The sequence below is a fragment of the Pseudorca crassidens genome, chromosome 1 (assembly GCF_039906515.1).
Source record: "Pseudorca crassidens isolate mPseCra1 chromosome 1, mPseCra1.hap1, whole genome shotgun sequence".
Classification (NCBI taxonomy): Eukaryota; Metazoa; Chordata; class Mammalia; order Artiodactyla; family Delphinidae; genus Pseudorca; species Pseudorca crassidens.
The window spans coordinates 46,280,461-46,299,846 of NC_090296.1; the positions used below are offsets into that span (position 1 = coordinate 46,280,461).

Genomic DNA, 19,386 nt, shown 5'->3' on the forward strand with positions numbered 1-19,386 from the left:
TATCCATTATACATAAATATATCTCATTTTATGTGTATATGTAAATGAAGTTTAGATAATATTAATGGCTACTATTCATCAAGCACTTCTTATGTGCTTTGTATTATATCTAGTTCTTTACATGCATATATGGGGGGGTAGGTATTTTTATCCCTGTTTTAAAGATGAAAAAACTGAGGCATAGAGAATTAGATATGACCAAGATCACAACACAGATCAAGTTGAAAGTATGTCCGGGTCTAAGAAATAAGCCTTTGGAAATGGGATTTGCTATTCCACAGATTGAGGCAAAGAATACACCAATGAACGATGGAAGGGAGGGAGGGAGGGAGGGAAAACGCCACTGCCAGCAGACCACCAAAAATTGGTAGATTTAGAAGTTGGAGGGGATCATTCAGAAAAGGAAAGAAGAATTGACCTCACCGTGAAATGATCTCTGAAAGAACAGAGGAGCAGACTTGCTCTTTTGATTCCAGTGTTTCAATTCTGAGGGACAGTTTTCTGTCTTATAGTGGGATTCTGTGTCTGGCTGATAGCATATGTGAGAAAGCCTCTGTATTTGCTTGACCTGTGTCTGGGAGCTTTTGGGTTTTTGGCTAGAGGAGGAAGGGACTTGGTGCTAGACAATGGAGTAAGGACAGAGAACTAGGGAGGGGATGTCGAAACCAATTCCAGTCCAGCCTCTTTTGCTGGGCTGGAGCCCCAGGGAGAGAGGAATGGGGCCAGAAGCTGATGGGGCTGTCTTTGTGAAAGCTTTTTGAGAAGTAGCATCAAGGCCCAAGTGACAAAATACAGCTCTGGGGTATAAGGCGTCTGTCCTTTCCCCTTCTGCACACACCCCAGGACTTGCTGGCTCTTTGCAGATTTCCAGAGTAGACTCCTGGGACCGACGTTGGCGTTCTCACCGGGAAGACCCACTGGCGCTGGGAGTTCCCTCATGTAGGTAATGGACATTTCCCAAGGGGCGGGCAGAGGCTGCATCTGCCAGGGGCTGGGGTGGGGGGTAGGGGAGTGAGGTGAGGTGGCCAGCACACTGGTTTGTTAGCATGAGTAGGGTCCACAGAGGTTACTTCTTTGGGGTGAACTGAGCAGGGGAGGGGCTGCGGAGGGCTCTGCTCTGTGCCAGAACGGACTATGGGAAGCATAGTCCCACAGTGGGACAAAGGAGGCCTCGCTAGAACTGGCCAACTGGGAGTTGTGATGTAACTTGGTGATAGTTACATGTGTTCTGTGTTTTGGGCAATGAGTTCACTCAGTAAACCAAAGTGGAAAATGGAAATGTGGCCTCGTGGTGTAATCTCTGATACAATAGGATCGAAGGGTAGAAATTTATGAAAAGTCCAAATTACATGTTATGTCCGCAGAATATATTTAGATATATAAATATTTATCACTCTATGTATCTGTAAATAACTCTGAAAACTAAAATACATTAATGTTTTTAAAATATATGATTCATGATGGACTGCAACGTTCCTGTGAACTCCGACATTACATTAAGGTGACCCAGGTAGCCTGACAGTGTTGCTTGCGTGGGCCTTATGATGTCAGAGAATGAAGGATATGTAATATATAAAGCTGTATTGCCCCTAAGAAAGTTGAAGGAAGCAAACATTTATATTTGGAGTTTAACTCTGACTTCCCTCCTATTCTCCTCCCCTTGCTTACACACTGGGGCCACAAGGGCCCCCAGCTGTTCCATCCCTGCACACTCCGAGCTTAGCATCCTTGCCTGGCTGTCCCCATATGTGAAACTCTCTCCTCCCATTACCGACTCTGTCACCTCCTTCAAGTCTTTGCTCGAATGGCCCTTCTCCAGGAGTCTACTATTCAATATTTTAGCACCTTATTCAAAATTGCAGCTCAAAAGTTCCCCAGTTCCTCGTGCTGCTGGTCCCCCTTTACCCTGCTCTAATTTTTCTTTTCTTCATGGTATTTATCAATTTCCAGCATGCTACAGAATTGATTTATTTCTTGTACCTACTGTCTATTGTTGGTTCCCCCTGACTTTCTTCTACTCCCCTCCCTGACCGCGGAGTTCTTTGCTGTATTATTCACTGATGAATCAAAGAGGCACATAGTAGGCACTCAACATTTGCTAAGTAAATAAATTCATAGTGTGAGCACTGGAGAAAAACCCTGTGGCCGTTTGATTTTATCACTTTCAGTGCTTTTCCCTCTTAGTTAACTATTTAATGCCTCTTAAAATGATTAAAATTTTAATAATGAAGAATTCAATTAATAGGTTGCTATGTTTGTAAAATACAAACAAAACAATAAAAAGCAAAAAAAAACGTTTTAAATTTTTTTGCGGTATGCGGGCCTCTCACTGCTGTGGCCTCTCCCCTTGCGGAGCACAGGCTCCAGACGCGCAGGCTCAGCAGCCATGGCTCACGGGCCCAGCCGCTCCGCGGCACATGGGATCTTCCCGGACCGGGGCACGCTCAGCAGCCATGGCTCACGGGCCCAGCCGCTCCGCGGCACATGGGATCTTCCCGGACCGGGGCACGAACCCATGTCCTCTGCGTCGGCAGGCGGACTCTCAACCACTGCGCCACCAGGGAAGCCCCTCCTTAGTACATTTTGCACAGGAAAGTCAAATTATGTATACTCTCCTTTTAACTTTGTCTTATCCTTTTGTTGGAAGACATACATAAGTATTATCATCTCATTTTTACTGTCAGGGAAAGTGACAGTTATCCAAGCTCATCCATGTCTAGGAACAGAACAGAAGTCCTGACTTTTACAACTTATCTAGACAAACACGGAGCAGTGAATCCTTGCAGGGACTGGCTTATGTAAACTAGGGAGGAAACCAGGTATAATCTGGTTCCTAAATAATTCCCGTCCTCTCTAAAATAACCAAATAATTCATTGTGTAAAGATGAATTCTTTCATCCAGTTTTCTACCATAGGAGGGAAGTGTGCACATGAAGGACTCACTTGATGGAATTGGGAAGGTGTCTTGCATCCTTTAGGATGCATTTGAAAGTGCCTTAGTGGCTGGTACTGTTTTTTCATTGCTGTCCCCTCTAGGCTTATACATAGAAGTCACTGTATGCTGGGGATTGTTTATGAAAATATAACCCCTTCTCTGAAGAGGGTGCCTGGCAACCAATTGACTTGAAAGAATCATCCATAGTAAGTGACTAACCTATGAGTATTAAAAAGGAGTTACCGACCGGAAGGGCCTTTGCCTCTTCAGAAAATGCTGTAAATCTTAAGACTGAGTCATGAGGCCACAGGGCGAGGAGTGGCATCGCTGTCCTTAGAGGGCTAGCCTCTGGTAATAAGAAAAAGGGATGGCCAAAGCAGTTGTTATGAAGACAAGAGAGGAGTCACCCTCTTGCCTTTCTTTCCAGTAATCCTCGGTCATTTCAGGGATAGATAAAGCTCATGCCCTTGCTACTTAGTGGGCTCATCATGTGCTCAAACTTCTTTTTCGCTTCACTTCCTTAATTGCACATCCCCAAGCACCGCTTTTTGGTGTCAGATCCATGCCCCTTAGAGCTAACAAAAGGGTTTTGCTATGATCGGGTGTGCCTAGGAATTTATAATTTGTATACATGCAGTAAATGAGTCAACAGTATCCTACCCAAAGCCTATAAAACTCTTCCAAGATAAGTGTAAAAAGCAATCTAATAACATCAATAAAAATATCATTGAGTGACTACTATATACAAATCACTATGCTATTTGAAATAAGGGACAAGCCCAGTATTAGCCCTCGAGCGATAGTTTGGCTGATTTCTACTGATAAAGAGATTTTTAGGACCCTGCCGTGAAAGCAAGGACCCTGGGAGAGGCCTCTCACCAGGATGGGGAGGAGGAACTTTGAGGAAGCTGGTGGCATGCCAGAAGATCCTGAGGGTGCCTGAATGAGGGGAGCTTTTGTTAGAGAGAGCCAGGGGAGAGTAGACAAAGAAGGGAGCAAAGAGGGTGAGTAAAGAAAAGAGAGAGGGCTTCCCTGGTGGCGCAGTGGTTGAGAATCTGCCTGCCAATGCTAGGGGACATGGGTTCGAGCCCTGGTCTGGGAAGATCCCACATGCCGCGGAGCAACTAAGCCCGTGCACCACAGCTACTGAGCCTGCGCGTCCGGAGCCTGTGCTCCGCAGTGAGAGAGGCCACAACAGTGAGAGGCCCGCGTACCGCAAAAAAAAAAAAAAAATTGGGGGAGTTCCCTGGTGGCCTAGTTGTTAGGATTCCGGGCTTTCACTGCTGGGGCCCGGGTTCAGTCGCTGGTTGGGGAACTGAGATCCTGCAAGCCACACAGTATGGCCAAAAAAAAGAAAGAAAAAGAAAGAAAGAAAGACTTGAACCAGAACTGGCTTTCGGTGTTGTTGCCATAGCTGCTGCTATTTGACTCATGTTCCAGGATTTCCCTGCTGAATCTCACACCGCCCATCCACAACTCAGGGGACTGGGGAACACCCTGCTCTTGGGAGGTCTTTTCTGGGAACTTGGCATTGGGCTACACCTTCTCTACAAGGTAGCCTGTCCACTGTCAGCCCAGGCTTGCTCAGGTTCACGGTTATCTGGTCTTCGTCCCCAACAAATACTCACGGCCTCCACCTTGCTGCATTCTCCAGGACTGTCATTTTTCTCCCCACCTATCCCTCAGCAGATTCTATCCTCTTCTTTTCTCCCTCCCCAAATCATATATACACACCCAAATTATGCAACCTCCTCTCCCCCCAGCACAGAATCACATAGGCTTGCTTTACGTGGATTTCCCTCAGCCTTCGGCTAAAACTGGAACAGTCAATACACTCTCTGTGTGTGTCTTCTCCAACCTGCCAGTCTGTTAGGTTAGGGGAAGCAAAGAGAAGGCCAGCTGGAAAGCACTTCAGCCGCTATAGATGAGCATCTCGTCTGCGGAGCAAAGGGAACTCTGGACATTGCCAGGGCTGTGGCGGGGTGGGGTGGAACAGAGTTGACAGGCTCCTGCCCACAGGTCCTTCCAATCTGCACACTGGCAAGGTGCTGTGCATATTTTCAATGCATCTGCTGGTCAGCAAACAAATATCTCTGTGGAATGAACTGGGAGATCTGGTTTGTGCAGAAAATAAGAGAACATGGAGGAGGATTCCCCCCTCTGCATGTTTGAAGGGCATGCCATGTGCCCTGAACCCACAAGGGCAGAACCAAGGTGGTAAATCTCGAAGAGAAGCTAAGAGGCATATAAGTATGCCTGGCTGTTTATTATAAACTGTGGAAATCTATTGCCTACAAAAGTACATTCTGACGGGAATAAAGACCCAGACCTCCTAGAGAATGGACTTGAGGACACAGGGAGGGGGAAGGGTAAGCTGGGACAAAGTGAGAGAGTGGCATGGACATATATACACTACCACATGTAAAATAGATAGCTAGTGGGAAGCAGCTGCATAGCACAGGGAGATCAGCTTGGTGCTTTGTGACCACCTAGAGGGGTGGGATAGGGAGGGTGGGGGGAGGGAGATGCAAGAAGGAAGAGATATGGGAACATACGTATATGTATAGCTGATTCACTTTGTTATAAAGCAGAAACTAACACACCATCGTAAAGCAATTATACTCCAATAAAAATGTTAAGAAAAAAAAAGTACATTCTGAATCATACCCAGAGTGTTAGGCAGTGATGTGATAAGTACTTTTCAGAAGAGACCTAATTCTTTCTAATCCAAGTGGTAAGTCAAAGCTCTCCAAATCCCTTTTTATCATTAACTGTAGGGTTAGAGCAGGATTGACAGGCTCCTGATAGCCATGATCATGGGATCCTCAAGGGTCTTACAGTCCAATAAGGAGCTTCTGTTTGTGCTAAATCTAGCATAGAATTGGAGGTGACGTTGGAATTGGGCCGTGAAGAATGCAGTTCGTGTTTATAGAGATGAGAATGTGCACTATAACATTTAGGTGAATAAAAGCCCTTTCTGGGGCCAAAGAAAAGGTCAGAAGTGGGTAATCGATTCCTGGTGATGCACTGGTGTAAAAGTAAGAACAAATATACCTGCTACTGATATAGGATTCCAATAGATTGACTGTTATTTATTAGCTCCCTTGTAGATAAACCACAGTTTCAACTATAATCGTTATCACTACCCAGTGCTCATTTCTGCCTCTGCCAACTCATTTCTTCCTTCATCCATCATGTCGTCATTCAGACGTAATCATATCTACTATTTTCCAGACACCATGTTAGAAGTAGAGGACATAGAAGTAAATAAGACACCCACCCATCCGTCTCTAAACTTTCTCTCATGAACCTTCCCTGACCTCAAGGAGCCCCCAACTATTGGGTCAGGCACACACATTAAAAATTAAGTACAGCGGGCTTCCCTGGTGGCGCAGTGGTTGAGAGTCCGCCTGCCGATGCAGGGTACACGGGTTCGTGCCGCGGTCCGGGAAGATCCCACATGCCGCGGAGCGGCTGGGCCTGTGAGCCATGGCTGCTGGGCCTACGCGTCCGGAGCCTGTGCTCCGCAACGGGAGAGGCCACAACAGTGAGAGGCCCGCGTACTGCAAAAAAAAAAAATTAAGTACAGGGACTTCCCTGGCGGTCCAGTTGTTAAGACTCCGCCTTCCACTGCAGGGGGCACAGGTTCGATCCATGGTTGGGGAGCTAAGATCCCACATGCTGTGCTCGACCAAAAAAACAAAAAGCACAACTAAGTACAGTACACTGTGATAACCGCTGGAGTTGAGGAGTATGACACATTCTGGGGGAGGACAGAGCAAGGAACATGTATTCTTCCTGGGAGTGAGGAAAGGTGGGGCAGGGTCAGTGGAAACAGCTTGGCCAGAGTCACTGGGGTAAGTGTGCCAGGCGTAGTAGCAGTGATAGGAGTCAATGTTTATATTGGGTTTATCACATGCCAGGAGCTCTTCTAGTGTTTTCTATCCTTTAACTCATTTCATCCCTATGAGCTCGGTAGGATTATTCTCCTCATTTTGCCGATGAGGACACTGAGGCACAGAGAGTCAAATAACTCGCTCAGGGTCACACAACCAAAGTGGCAGAGTTGAAGTTTGAAACCGGGCAGGGCAGTCTCAAGTCTGTTCCGTGAACCGCGATGCTATACTGCCTGGGAGGCACAGGGCATATGGCAGTAGGTAGGTGTGCTGTAGTTAGAGTCTAAATGGCCTTTAGTGCTGTATGCTTTATTCTGGTATGAGGGAGCCTTTCTAAACAGGCATGAATAGATAGATCTTTGCTTCGGAGAGCTAAACCAAGGTCTGGATGATTGATGATGTGGAGAAGAGAGAGATTGAAAGGAGGCAACCCCCAGAGACTATTGTAATACATTTTTTTTTTTTTTTTTTTTTTGCGGTACGCGGGCCTCTCACTGTTGTGGTCTCTCCCATTGCGGAGCACAGGCTCCGGATGCGCAGGCTCAGCGGCCATGGCTCACGGGCCCAGCCGCTCCACGGCATGTGGGATCTTCCCAGACCGGGGCACGAACCCGCGTCCCCTGCATCGGTAGGCGGACTCTCAACCACTGCGCCACCAGGGAAGCCCTGTAATACGTTTTAAGAGAGTATCCAGAGCAGGGGTAATGGGAACGGTAAAGGGTGATCTCATTTGTTCACCAGGGAAGGTTTAGAGCTGGATGGCAAATACCTGGCATGTGTACCACCACCCAAAGTAGAACCGATAGCTGATCACGGTGCCTTTTCTTGGTTAGGCCACAAGCTGCCTCAGCATCCTTCCCAACACAGTAGTGCTCCTCCAGGCAGCCACTACTAACTGGTTAGAGTCGGTACATTAGGTGAAACCTACTTGCCATCCCTTGTTGGGATAGACATTCTGGGTGTAGAACTCAATGGCAGATAGAATGCCTGAATGAGGAGGAAAGTGTGATCACAGGTAACTTGGAGGCTTCTGACTTGGGTGCCTGAATGGAAAATGATATTATTGATTGTGATAGAAATGGAGAAGCAGGGTGGGAGGGAAAACCATGAATTTTGTTTTGCACATCCTTAGATCTGAAGTTCAACAGGGCATCCAAGAGTAAAGGCTGAGATGGAAATATGGATCTGAGCCCAGGAGAGACCCAAACTGGAGCTGTGATTAAAGAGAGTGTCACTGACGTTTGGAAAGTGAATGGCATCTCCCAGATTGGAGAGAAGACAGAGAGGGCTGAGGACAGAACCCTGGGAACACCAGTGGCTTGGCAGTGTAAGGAGAAAGAAGAGAGCACCGTCTGGTAGGGAAGAACGTTCGCAGATGGAGGTAGTTGGGGTGTTAGGTCCTGGGAGAGGACCACGATGCCAGAGCCACGATGAAGCTGCGATGAGGATTTGTAATGGTGGGATCCTTGTTGCCAACCTTGAGAGAGCATTTCAGTAGAGTGGGGTGGATGGAAACCAACTTACATGGTTTGCTGGCTGAAAAGAAGGTGAGGAATATAAAACTATTCTGTCAAGATGTTTGGAGGCAGGGTAAAAGGGAAGAACCAGAGCACGTTGCTGACAGGGAAGAAGGTGGATGAGATTGATGTTGGAGAGGGGAAGCAGCTGGGATACAAGGAGGCAAAAGGGACAAATTAAGAACAGGGAGAATTTCCTCTTGGAAAGATAAGCACTTATCACAGAGTGTAATTTACATCTATTGGTGTGATTCTGACCACCAGTCCAAGGCTCTGTCTTTTTTCGGTCATTACTTTATCCACAGTGCCCAGGGAAACATCAGGCACTGGGACTTCCCTGGTGGCGCAGTGGTTAAGAATCCGCCTGCCAATGCAGGGCACATGGGTTCAAGCCCTGGTCCGGGAAGATCCCACATGCTGCGGAGCAACGAAGCCCGTGCGCCACAACTACTGAGCCTGTGCTCAGAGCCTGCAAGCCACAACTACTGAACCCACGCGCCACAACTACTGAAGCCCACGTGCCTAGAGCCCGTGCTCCACAACAAGAGAAGTCACCGCAATGAGAAGCCCCTGCACCGCAACAAAGAGTAGCCCCCGCTTGCTGCAACTAGAGAAAGCCCGTGCACAGCAACGAAGACCCAACGCAGCCAAAAGTAAATAAGATTAATTAAAAAATAAATGAAAATAAAAATGGTCTTTAAAAAAAAAACACCACCAGGCACTGAATGAATACATGTTGAATAAAGTGAATAAATGGTTAAATAGCATCCCCTTTTCTTAGACATGAAGGAAGGAGTCACTAGGACTAATATTCTTGATAGCAAGGGGTGGAGACAATCTTTTTTTTTGTTTTTTTTCCAGAGAGAGCAGCAACTAGGGTGCATTTATTTCCTCCTGGGCCTGGCAGGCTGGGAGCAGAGTACAGACAAAGGCACTGGGGCATGTGACCTGTTATGGCCTGGAGTTCAGCTGCCTGGGTGGTAACTGGGTGGGTGTGCCAGGATGTGTAGGGACTGGAGTGATCCTCCCAGAACTGAGAGAAGGGCCCTTGGGGTGTGCAAGCAACACAAATGTTGGGCTTGGCACAGATGCAAGAGAGGGGTTATGGAGTAGATAACCTACAGCGAGGTGATGAGGGGGCAGGTCTGTGACTCCCGTTCAGGAATTCATGGTCAGCTGCAGCCACTCCTGGGTGTTCACCTGGGTTTGTCCAGTGCCATCTTTGTCAAGAGATTTGAAGGCACGGAACATCGCATCCAGTCTGACCAGGCAGCTGATGAAGTTGTCAAAATCAGTGTTCCCTCCCTCATCTGAGTAGCGTTGGATGATCATGTTGTAGAGATGCTCATTCAGGCGGAATCCTGCTGCCTCAAAGGCCCCTGGGAGCTCACTGCTGCCAATGGTCCCTGAACAGTCAATGTCAAACTGTTTGTATATGGCCTGCCACTTTTTGATGTTGTTCCACAAGTACGTGAATTCCTTGAAGCCCAGCTTGCCGGTCGTGTCACTCCATAACGGCCACCATGCTGCGACATGTGTCAATGCCAAAACCATCAGTCTTCAGATCAGGATGTCGGGTCACGACTTTGTTGAGAATGTTCACGAGTTCTGTGGCACTGACCTCCACGTCCTCTCCAGCCAGCTGGGCATAGAGCCTCCGGAACTGCCGGGCCTTCTCACTCTCATTGGCCTGGATGTTGGAGTATTGGGTGCGAGGGGGCGGGGGCTCTGGGTTGTACTGCGCAGACGCCTCACCCATTCTGTTCTTACCGGACAAGCCTCTTCCTCCAGGCCCCGAGACAATCTTTTTTAACTGGTGATAAAGAAGGTGATGAAGAGTGCAGGTGTGGGGAGAGAAACTGGTGGTCCAGTTATGATCAAATCCACCAGAATTCACATAAAAGCTATACCAGAATTTTCACTCTTAAAGACAAAGAAAGAAAGGCAACAGTCAATATTTCCTTTAGAAATACACACTAAAAGTGATGTGACTAAGTATTTCTAAAGCTCAGTGACTAATGATGGATATGGTACTTCTTTTATACTTTTCTTTCAAGAGATAACACCCAGACAAACATAGAATAACCAGCTTTGTCTTCTAGCATTTCTCTGATAGGTGGAAACTTTCTAAAATAAATACAGGTGCACTATTTTTTCAAATGTAAGTGCGATCAGGTCTGGGAAAAAAGTGTTTCTTCCACTTGTGTCTTTTTTTCCCTTTGGGATTAAAAAAATTTTTTTCAGTGTTTTCCCTTTGACATAGCCTGTGAGGAAACAAAATTGCATAGCTTTTTTTAAAAAATAAATTTATTTATTTAATTTATTTATTTTTGGCTGTGTTGGATCTTCGTTGCTGCGCACGGGCTTTCTCTAGTTGTGGCGAGCAGGGGCTACTCTTTGTTGCGGTGTGCGGGCTTCTCATTGCGGTGGCTTCTCTAGTTGTGGAGCACGGGCTCTAGGCACACAGGCTTCAGTAGTTGTGGCACACGGGCTCGTTAGTTGTGGCTCACAGGCTCTAGAGCACAGGCTCAGTAGTTGTGGCGCACGGGCTTCGTTGCTCCGCGGCATGTGGGATCTTCCTAGACCAGGGATCGAACTTGTGTCCCCTGCATTGGCAGGTGGATTCTTAACCACTGCGCCACCAGGGAAGCCCCAAAATTGCATAGCTTTTTGCCAAAAAAAAATCATAATTCTTGCAGCTTCGTCATTATATTTGTACCTCCTTATAATTAAGATGAGGTTTGTAAAAAACATTTTTATTCCTTTAATGATACTATAGAGTCTATGTTATTCCTTCTGCTCTTTCTCATCTGCTTATCTGCTTTTTCGGAACAGTAGGCACTTTTACACGTCAGTAGTTTCCAGGTTACTGAGATCTTTAGACAGCTCTCTCTAACTGCGTCACTCCCCGTTCCTCACCACCTCATTATATTTTCAACTGTCAGTGAACTCTGGGGCAGGAATCAGGTCTGCCACCCCAGGACACAGAACAGGCCCTAGGGCCTCAGATTTCCCACTTCTTGAAGAGACAGAACCGCTGTTTTTTTTATGGGGACTGTACAGGTTGGTTGCTAACTCCTTCATTCTCTCGAAACAGATTTGAGATTCTTAGAGGAAAGGTCTGAGTGAGGAAAATCCAACGTGGTTTTGAGTCGGAGGTCAGTTGGCCTTGTAGGAGCCCCCAGGGTGGGTCCTCGCAAAGCTGGATAAGAGGCAGATTCAGCCATCCCAAAGAAATGGGTCCCTCTGACCATCGTTCCCTAAAGCCAAAATCTTACGGAGTAGATGTGTTAATGTTTTGGGTTAGGTCCCTTTGGCTGTGTTTTAAAAGAGGATGCTTGGTGGTTCCTCATATTATCACAATGACATCAAATCATGTGTTTCTGTGTTTGGACATCAGGGTACCTCCTATTCCTGGCTCAGTGGGTTTAGAGGTATGTGTCATGTGCCTAAGCATAAGAGCCTCTCTGGGGAATCCCTTCGTCTCCTGTTGCTACAGGTGAGTGTGTCCAAGCATTTAGAAATAGGGCGTCCTCACAGCTTAAGTGCATGTGAGGAAAACATAGATAGAACTCAAGCCAAGTAGCATGGTTTACTGGCTTGCATTGAGTTGGCAGTAGAGACTCTCATGACCCAGGAGACGTGCTTCAGACAAGGACAGAGTCTTGCATCTGGGTGTAGCCCCTCAGGGCAGTTCACAGCTCCAGACTTGAAGTCAAAGGGAGCCTCTGTGGTTGAATGGATGCAGTGGACGGTCTGATGTTAGTCAAAGCCATATGAACTGTGGTTCAGTCCTCCGTGCACCTGGGCCTGGTAGGCAACAAGGCAGGAGGCCTGGGGGTTTAAGGGCAAGAGATCCAGTTCCCATATTCATAAGAGCCTCAAATTTGGACTTCTGCACTACCTGCAAATGAGGTTATGAATTCAGACACAAAGCTGTAGTTACAGGAGGGAAAGAAGACAGTATTCATCATATAATTTTAATTTTAAATACACAAACATTAAAACTTACTATGACTTAAAATCTTATTTAGCCATTGTTCATTTTTTAAATATCCTAGGAGCCTCAAAGATAGAATTAACCTGCCTTCGCTCTGCTTTCTTGCTCTTACTAACAGGGGCTGTTGGTAAGTAAGTGTTGACTGAATAACTAGGAGGCAGGGAGTCTGAATAATACACGATTATGGACAGTTTACCAAGAGAAACAGTTCTACACCCTTTTCCTGGCAGTCATATATCTCCTGTTCGCCCCCCGAGAATGTACTGCTTCCAAGGGAACACAGCCAGCTGCTACCACCCCTGCCAGGGCTGCCAGAGCTGCAGTGAGCTCCACACAGAGCCCAACAGCTCTAGCACAAGACTCAGCTTCCTCCCAACCCCGGTTGCTCCTCGAATGGCTCCACCCATCTACTGAGCACCTTGGGTGGTGGGGAGACCAAGATATATCTGGAAGAGGGCACGTGAAAAGAGACATAATGATAGTGCAGGTTTCTCCCACTGCACGAGGGGAAACAAATCTCATGATGATTTATAGCTCCTGTTTTGCTGCAGAGCTGAGCTCTCGCTGCCCCGCAAAGCCTTTGGGATGAAAGACGACACTAACGCTCATTTCTCCCTTGGCTGTTCACACATAGTCAGTCGTTAAAGCCACACCTGAAGCCTTTCATCCAGAAATACGTTTAGGTTAATGAATTCAGAGTATCAGTATAATCCTCCACAGAGCTTTGGTATTCAGGCTCTTTCAGTTAAACAGCGTAAGGCCCAGGACATCAAGAATCACCAGTCAAGATAGACGAACCAGCAGCAATATCCATGGGGTGATAGGAATGATCATCTCTTTTCAGTTCGATCCAACAAATATTTATCTAGGCTTACTCTGTACAAGCACTGCCAGGTCACAGGAGGAGAGAGAATTCACTTCTTGTCCTCAGAGACACTGGGAGCAGTTTGGTGTCATTCACACTTCAGGCTTTGGAGTCCGATAGGCCAGTGTGCAAAAGTGCTTGGCAGAGAAACTGTCACATACAGGATCTGAGGAAAGGGTGTGGTTTCTTTTCTTTTTTTGCCAGAAGCTTTGCTCTCACCAGCCCTGTCAAGGACTGGCCTCCTGCCCCTGAGTCCCGATTCTTGGCTGGGCCCCTGCACTGTGTTGCCAGAGCTGGTGGAAGCCAGGCACCTTGTTGGCCCTCTGCTCAAGTCTGCTCCTTATAACTAGACACCATGTTCCTTGGGCTCTCCAGGATGCTTATCTGTGGCCAAAGCTGAACCTCCTTGATGCGGCCTGCCTGAATTTCTGGGATCCATCCCTGACCCGGCCTGTCATGAGACCAACTACATCTAGGCTATGTCAATTTTACTACTGAAAAACCTCTGATGCCCCAGCTCCAGGCAAATCAGTTTTCTTAAACCTCACCTTTGGTCATATCATACCTGTTCAGAAACTCTCAGTGACTCCCCATGACCTCTAAATTAAGATGAAATCTCAGCCTGAGGGTCTCGGTTTGGCATAATCTAGCCTAGCCCACCTCTTTAGTCTCATCTTTCTTCCCACCTGTGTGTAACATACCAGCCTTAGTGGCTCCACTCTTAGGGGACTAATTGCTTTGCTTGAGTATGTTCTGATCCTTCCTTCCTGTGTCCTTTGCCCTTGCTAGACTTTGATGGGATTTCAACATAGGAAGATAGAGGGAGATGGAGGAAGATGGCTAAAGGGGGCAATAGGAACATAGATAGCATAGATCTGGGAGTGTATGGAGACCAGAGAGGAGATATGTTTGGTTACTGGATATTGGGCACTTAGAATCCCAGAATTATAGCCCTTAAAGAGGAAACTTAACGTATCATCTGGTCTACCCCTGGCCTTCATGCTGGAGAAATATTTTTGTTCTTATTCTATATATTAGACCACAAAAGCTCAGAGAGGTTAAAATGACATAAATGGAGGTAGGGAGAGAAATGTTTAGGCAGACAAATTGAGGGCATCCTATAGAAGCCTTTGATGCCAGGTCAAACAACTTGTACTAAATTCAGTCAATGATGGGGACTACTGACATCTTTCACTGGGGTAGTGACGTGATTAAAGCTCTGTGGGGGGCAGTGTTTCCAGACTGTGGGATATGATCCATTAGTGGCTCACAAATTCAATTTTGTGGGTCTCACGATAAAAAAAATATCAGATTGCAGTATTGTTTTGTGTGTTTTGTATGTGTGTACTGGGTTGTGAGGTAAAAAGAAAATATATATATATATATTTTTAAATTAATTAATTAATTAATTTATTTATTTTTGGCTGCATTGGGTCTTTGTTGCTGCACATGGGCTTTTTCCTAGTTGCGGTGAGCGGGGGCCACTCTTCATTGCGGTGCGCGGGCTTCTCATTGCGGTGGCTTCTCTTGTTGTGGAGCACGGGTTCTAGGCGGGCGGGCTTCAGCAGTTGTGGCACGAGGGCTCAGTAGTTGTGGCTCGCGGGCTCTAGGGCACAGTAGTTGTAGTACACAGACTTAGTTGCTCCACGGCATGTGGAGGGATCCTCCTGGAGCAGGGTTCGAACCCGGGTCCCCTGTATTGGCAGGCGGATTCTTCACCACTGAGCCACGCGGGAAGTCCCTAAAATATATTTCTTATTGTGAGTCATGGCCAAAAAATTTTGAAAGCCCCAGAGTTAGGAAGACTAATCTGATGACAAATCAGAGGCTGAAAGTCAGATGCTGTTACCCACAGCCAAGGGGGGAAGTTGGAAGAAGGGGCTGGTTTGAGTCCTAGCACAAAAGACTGATGGAAAGACACACAACCACCATCAGGTACTGGATCAGTCAGGGTCCCAGCAGTAGAAGGAATCCACTGTCATGGTTCCAATGTAGAGACTGAAGGAAAGGAGGATTTCCAGAGCTATGTGCAGGCTTAAGGGAACCAACCTGGGATGATGAGGTGCCCAGAGATTAACCACGGAAGGAAGCCCAAACCTATAGGGCACCACTCCCAACTTCTCTTCCACTCTCCCATCCCTGAAACAAGTCCCTGACTGCCATTTGGTTTGTCGCTATCATTACTCCTAGTGCTATTATTTCTAGCCTCATCACCACAATGGGTAAATGTTTATTGAACCCTTACCGTGTGCCAAAGGCTCTACATTTGATTTAATCACATTTATGTCATGAGTTGTTTCTATCAATATTTCTGCTTCACAATTAAAGAAATAGAAACTCAGGGACATTAAAAAAAACACTTGGCTAAAAACAAAAACAAAAATAAAAACAAAAAAACTTGGCCAAGACCACACAGTTAATAAGTGGCAGAGCTAGAGTATGAAGCCAGGCAGTCTGATTTTTTGACCACTGTTATTCACTGCAATGCACTCCTAATTATTGAGAAATAGAAGATAGCAAAGGTAGCAAATGACAGAGCAGTTGAGCTGCTTCCCTGGTGGCACAGTGGTTAAGAATCTGTCTGGGGGCTTTCCTGGTGGCGCAGTGGTTGAGAGTCCGCCTGCCGATGCAGGGGACAGGGGTTCGTGCCCCGGTCCGGGAGGATCCCACGTGCCGTGGAGCGGCTGGGCCCGTGAGCCATGGCCGCTGGGCCTGTGCGTCCGGAGCCTGTGCTCCGCGACGGGAGAGGCCGCAACAGTGAGAGGCCCGTGTACCGCAAAAAAAAAAAAAAAAAAAAAAAGAATCTGTCTGCCAATGCAGGAGACATGGGTTCGAGCCCTGGTCTGGGAAGATCCCACATGCCGCAGAGCAACTAAGCCCGTGCACCACAACTACTGAGCCTGCGCTTTACAGCCTGTGAGCCACAACTACTGTTCCCGTGTGCTACAGCTACTGAAGCCTGCGTGCCTAGAGCCTGTGCTGTGCAACAAGAGAAGCCACTGCAGTGAGAAGCCTGCGGCACCGCAACGAAGAGTAGCCCCCGCTCACTGCAACTAGAGAAAGCCTGTGCGCAGCAAAGAAGACCCAACACAGCCAAAAATAAAAATAAATTAATAAATTAATTTTTAAAAAAAACCTTAGACTAAAAAACTTAGACTAAGTCACTGGTCATGTGGGACTTACTCTAAATTTGATACAAGTGGGACTAGGCAACTCGTGGTCCCTCTTTCCTAATTCCTTCTTCAAAGCTCTAGTGGGACTTGTCAGTTTTTTTTTTTTTTTTTTGGCTGCGGAGAGCGGGGCTACTCTTTGTTGCAGTGCGCAGGCTTCTCACTGTGGTGGCTTCTCTTGTTGCAGGGCACAGTCTCTAGGCACGCGGGCTTCAGTAGTTGTGGTGCACGGGCTTCGTTGCTCCGCGGCATGTGGGATCTTCCCGGACCAGGGCTCGAACCCGTGTCCCCTGCATTGGCAGGCAGATTCTTAACCACTGTGCCACCAGGGAAGCCCCTGTCAGTTAGGTTTTATCTAGAATATCATCCTCCCACTCACCCACCACCTACAGGGTCAGCTGCTAGAGTCATGATCTCCAGTTTTAGCTGGGAGCAGAACTGGGTTCCCCTAGTTGCCCAACCATGGATTCTGCAACCTCTTTAAGAACTTCCTCCTCGGTTTTTCCTCTGGTTAGGGCCTCCTGGTTGCCCTTTGGCCCTTCTTCTCTGCAATTGCTTGAATCAAGTCCAAGTTGAGAGCCCCGTGATTCCTCTCAGGGCCGCAGGCTGGTGCGCTGATGGTAGAGTTGCCCCCTTATGCTCGCTCTGCCCTCTTGCACTTCGAAGTCTTGCCTTTTCCCATGATCCAGTTCACATCCCTGTGCAGGGTGCCTGAAGTGTGTGTTACCTAACCAAGTGTTACGGCACGGTCTATCCTAAGTCCAGATTCACACGTCCAAGCAACTCTCTGAGCCTCATTTTCCAGCAGCTGAGTGGCCCCCGCCGAAATCCCAGGACCTGTCTGTCTGCCTTCCCCCTGTACCTCCAGCTGCCCCCAGCTGCCCACCATCCTGTACATCAGCCCCCTCTGGACCTCTCACGAGGCCCTCTTCTCACATCAGAAGGGCCTGATATCCTGCTCAGCTCACTGATCGGAGAGGCTTGTGCAGGATTAAGCAAGGCTCCCCCAGCTCACGCCAGCAACCCCGTGCTCTCCCCAAGCTGCCTTCTGATGACTCACTGCCCTCACGCCCATGCCTTCCCTCCCCACTTTATTTCAGGAAATGACTTTTGAGAACGGTCTCACTATTTTTTTTTTTAAGAATAGAAAAATACTTCTCACTTACACAGAATAAGAACAGCAATCCCTAATGCTGTTAATAACACACACACACACACACACACACACACACACACGTACACACACTCTCCAAAAGGGGCTTTCAAAAACCAGTCTTACATGGAAGGGGACTGGTAGGGTTCTCCTGGTGAAAGTGGTAGAATATTAACTACCTTGTTTCCACTGCTCCCACAAATAGAGAAATCACTTCAAGCTGGATAGGAAAAGAACAAGGGCGGTCCAGAAGAATGTAAGCCTGAGATCAACTGCATGTCAAGAAGAGAAAATCCAGGTACTTTAAGGGCCATCAAGTTTCTATGTCTAGAAATATTTTGTCCCAGGATGTGGGTTGCAAATTTTTAGTATTATAACTTTTTCAGACAAATCTTATATGAACCCTAATTTTTTTTTAATGTTTAAATAATTTTTTGTATACATTTAAAGTTAAAACTTATTTAACATTCACTTCTTGTAAAGTTAATCTATGAGGAAAAATTATTGTCTTGATGAATACCAAATTTGGAACAATTAATATAGGTATGACCATTGCAATCTTACATAAGCTCAGCATTTAATTTACTTCTATGCATTATTTTAGTTGCAAAGAGTAAACAAATATTTATTAGAAAACAAAACAAAAACAGCTTGCCTAATCACCTGTTATTTAAACTGATCCAGAAATTTGAAAAAAGGAGTATTAGAACATTTAAAAATTTCCAGATAATCATAATTAAGACTATTGAATTTCTTGTCCAGGATACAAAAGTCAGTCATGAACTACCCAACACTTTTTATAAGCAGTAGAGCCAGGTGACAGGTTACGCATTCACTTGTGAAAGATCACTGAGGCCTGACAAGAGCAGGGACCAAATAGATGCTTCTGAGTCTGGTGTGACTGAGTGCTGCATTTTGGAGAACTTTGTTACAGGAACAGACATAAAAGGTCAGTGCAGACCCATAACCTTCCTAATCAGTGGTACATGACTGACTAGTCTATGGTGGTAGAGTCAGATGGTGATGGGAGAAGGGTGCCAGTGACCTGAAAGGGCATAAGGGGACTCTCTGCAGTGCTGGACATTGTCTATATCTTGATATGGGTGGCGGTTATATGGAGTATATATGTGTGAAAATTCATGAGCTGTATACCTAAGAATTGTGCATTTGACTGTAGGTAAATTATACTTCAAAGTCCTATTGGCTGAAAGAGAGAGGGAGAAGAGAGAGAAGCAGGGAGGGCCCAAGAAACTCTATCCCAGGATTTGCTCATAAACTTGTCAGCAAAAGTTTATGTGCCACATATATGGAATCTTAAAAAATGGTACTGATAAACCTAGTGGCAGGGCAGGAATAAAGACACAGACATAGAGAATGGACTTGAGGACACGGGGGGGAAGGGGAAGCTGGGACGAAGTGAGAGAGTAACATTGACATATAATCACTACCAAATGTAAAATGGATGGCTAGTGGGAAGCTGCTGCATAGCACAGGGAGATCAGCTCGGTGCTTTGTGACCACGTAGAGGGGTGGGATAGGGAGGGTGGGAGGGAGACGCAAGAGGGAGGAGATATGAGGATATATGTATACATATAGCAGATTCACTTTGTTGTACAACAGAAACTAACACAATATTGTAAAGCAATTATACTCCAATAAAGATATTAAAAAAAAAGTTTATGTGCCAGTGTTTTCCATTGTTATGATTTGATAGCTAACACAGCTGCATGTTTGTGTTTTTAATTATAGTTTTAAATGTATGTTAAAAAATGAAATCCAGGTATATTTAAAATATAAAATTCAAATCAAATATAGCTAGAAGGTGAAATTCAAATCAAATTCAAATCACT

The 19,386-nt window shown here is 46.4% G+C and overlaps 1 long non-coding RNA gene and 1 pseudogene across 1 annotated transcript in view; one reads left to right on the forward strand and one right to left on the reverse strand.

Moving 5' to 3' along the window:
- Positions 1-19,062, forward strand: part of LOC137223384 (uncharacterized) — a 22,467-nt gene extending 3,405 nt beyond the window's left edge. Inside the window, exons 2-3 of the long non-coding RNA XR_010942845.1 lie at positions 864-943; positions 17,742-19,062. This is a non-coding gene — a long non-coding RNA (uncharacterized lncRNA). The remainder of the gene's footprint in view (positions 1-863; positions 944-17,741) is intronic.
- Positions 9,472-10,107, reverse strand: LOC137206857 (calpain small subunit 1 pseudogene; annotated as a pseudogene).
- Positions 19,063-19,386: the final 324 nt, after the last annotated feature.